This window comes from Furipterus horrens, unplaced genomic scaffold, assembly GCF_987537825.1.
Source record: "Furipterus horrens unplaced genomic scaffold, mFurHor1.1.pri manual_scaffold_1, whole genome shotgun sequence".
NCBI classification, from domain to species: domain Eukaryota; kingdom Metazoa; phylum Chordata; class Mammalia; order Chiroptera; family Furipteridae; genus Furipterus; species Furipterus horrens.
In genome coordinates this window covers 45421251-45424426 of record NW_028327171.1, presented here as the reverse complement: position 1 = coordinate 45424426, position 3176 = coordinate 45421251, and positions in this window count along the sequence as shown.

Sequence of the window (3176 nt, the reverse complement as noted above, 5' to 3'; positions counted from 1 at the left end):
TTTGTTTTGGGGGGTGGGGGGCAGTGGATATATTTTGACCTTGCTCATCTGTTTTCCTGAATCCCTGAGTCCTTTTTCTTCCTTCCTGTGCCTGGTTTGGAGTTGACGGCTACCAAATGGAATTTAAATACTCTTAATTGAGGACTCCAGGTTGTATGTATGTGCCATGTGCCATTTATCAAGCTATTGCCTCAGCTCCGAATCTATTGTTCTGTGATAATGGAGCTGGAACCTAAAATATTTCTTCTGTGCCAGCTGGCAGAATATTACACCTCTCAGTAGGGGGCAATGAAGAAAAGCTGGGGAAGGAAGGGGCTAGCCTTCCAGGTTCCAGTGTGTTCCCCTGGGCAGCCTCCTGCAGCACGAGACTTCTGCTGCACCCGTCCAGCTGCATACGTGGACTGTGTAGCTCCCAGCAGCCAGCAGCACCAGTAGCTACCTCTCCACAGGTAGTTCCCCACCCCAGCCCTGCCCTGCACCCAGGGAACTGTTTCTCAATGAGTTCTGCTGGCACAGCACCTCGGCAGACGTCACCGTCCAATGAGCCCTGTCTGCATCTTCTTCAATGAGTCTGGGTTTTGGGCCTGTGGAAAAGACCCTCTTGCAGATTTGTTTTTTCTCTGGGAGCTTAACTCGGCTCTGGGGTAGTGGTTGTTCCCTAAATCCACTTTTCCTCTATCTATTTGAGTTTTCTCCACCAATTACTAGCCAACTTTCAGTTATCCCAAGCCCCTGTTATAGTTAATAATTCTTTATAATAAGCTTTCTCTGTTCAAGTCACTATGTGGTTTCTGTCTCCTGATTGGATCCTGACAGATACATCCCCCTCATGGCATTTAGGTATGTGGGGTTTGCCGATAGAAATAGCAACTGTCTGACGAGTGATGCGCTGTGGTAGAGTCTCTGCTACCAAATTACTGTGTGATCCTATTTCAGTCCACCTGGGCTGCTATAACAAAATACCAAGACTGGGTGGCTTAACAGCAAACATTTATTTCTCAGTCCGGAGGTCTGAGACCACGGTGCCAGCACGGTCAGATTCTTGAAGACCCTCTTCCTGGTTTTCAGACTGATGTCTTCTCATTGTGTCATTTGGCAGGAAGAGGGCCAGAGAGCTCTCTGGGGTCTCTTTCCTAAGGGCACCAATCCCGGTCCTGAGGGACCCATCCTCATGACCCAGTCACTTCCAAAAGGCCCCACCTCCAGATGCCATCACACTGGGGATTAGATTTCAACATTTGAATTTTAGAGGGAACACAAACTTTCAGCCCTTACATCGGGAAAGTCACTTTTCCTCTCTGGCCTCAGTTTCTACAGGGGTAAAATGGGAAATGTGTCTCCTTACTCTCTTCTACCTTCACAGAGACTGTGAGAATAAAGTGAAAGCACTGTAGCTCCTCAGTAGGAAGGTGCTGCTAACATTTCTGGAGCTCTCTGTTGTCACTATATCCATAATGACAGCTTCACCTTAAACATCTAAAAGCCTGTATCACTGGCTCATAAAATTGACTGTCCTATAAACCGAGGCCATTGCATGAATCATCATGACTCCCACTGCAGGGAGGGAGGAAATGGGTGAAGGAACACAAGGAGGCCTAGAGCCTTTTAGAGGTGAGCAGGGTACCTGGACCTCTGGGAGATTCAAGGCAAGGCCAGATTTTAATGCCCACACTCCATCTACACCCTCAGATTAAGCTAATAGGGGTTTACTTATACTTAGTATCACGTTGTGGCACTGGTCCCAGCACACACTTGACAGTGACCAGTGCTGAAATGTGATGCAATTATGCAGGATCTCTGCATAGCACCACCCCAGGTGGTGCGAGGCACGTCACAGTTTTACAAATGGGACTTCCTAGTGCTGTGCAGCGTTCAGCCTGGGAAGCCACAGGCAGTGGCCCTGCCCAGTCGAGTGAGCCTGACGCTCTGGCAATAAGTCCCCTGTGGGCCATCTTCCCCAAGGTCCAGAAGAGAGGCCCTTTGAGCAGAGAACTTGGGCCAAACCTCCAGCAGCCACAGAACAATCATACTGATCCCTCTCTTACTGTCCTTTGCCACATGAAGGGCAGCCGCACACCTTCTCTGATTTCCTTCCCTGCCCACAGTTCTTCCGCTGCCATTGTCAGGCTTACAAAATTCCTTCCCTAGTAGCATGAGGTATCACACATCATTACTTCAGAACAAGGAACCCATCTTATGGCAAAGAGTATGAACTGGATGTAGGATCTACTGATCTTACTGTGTTCTTCACACCCAGAAACAAGCAGCCTAAAAGAACATTGGAATGGCCTTTTAAAGTCTCATTTAAGGCATGAGCTTGGGGGCAACACCCTGTGGGGTTGGGTTGCATCCTCTAAGATGAGGTACAGGAACTGGCCAGTAGGTGATAGTATTGTTTTTTCAGTACGTGTTTGACATGGGTTCAGGAACCAAGAGCCGAAGTAGGACTGACCCTTCCCACCATTTCTCCCAGTGGCCCACTTTCAGATGTTGTGCTTCCTGTATCAACAGCCTTATCCTCAGGTGTACTGGAAGACCTGGCTACTGTAGTTGGGGGAGGAGGAGAAAGCACCTAACATAAGGGGTCTAGTGAACTTCAAGCTATACCTACTATCTGGACTCTTTGGAATCCTATGCCAATGGACCAATAAGCAAAGATTATTCACTGGAGGTGATAATTGATTCTGATTTCCATGAAGAGCTAGTTTCCATATGGTGGCACAAAGGACTTTTACCAAAATTCAGAGGTCCCATGCCCAATGATAATGATGAGCAGACAATTACCAGAACCACTGCCCAACAAGGGCAAGGTAGCTAAGGCTACCTTCAGATCCAGTGGGACAAAGGTCTCCCCACCAGGCACCAACCCACACCAATCAAAGTGCTGGCTGATGGGGAGGGAAATCTATACTGGTGATGGTATAGGGGCACCAAATATTCCCTGTAAAAAGTTTCAAAGGTCTGCTAAATATGTAAATATATAGGGGCTTCAGATGTTCTTTGTAAAAAGTAGCAAGGACTTGCCAAAAAGCCTTGAAAAGAGAAATGTAGGAAGGAGTGTAGCAATTGGTGATTTACAAGCTAAAAGCACCTCAGGCTCTATCGCCTTCTATTTACTTGTGTCTGGTTAATAACATTTGTGAAGGTTGTGCTTTGCAGAATGTCTAGCCCTTTGA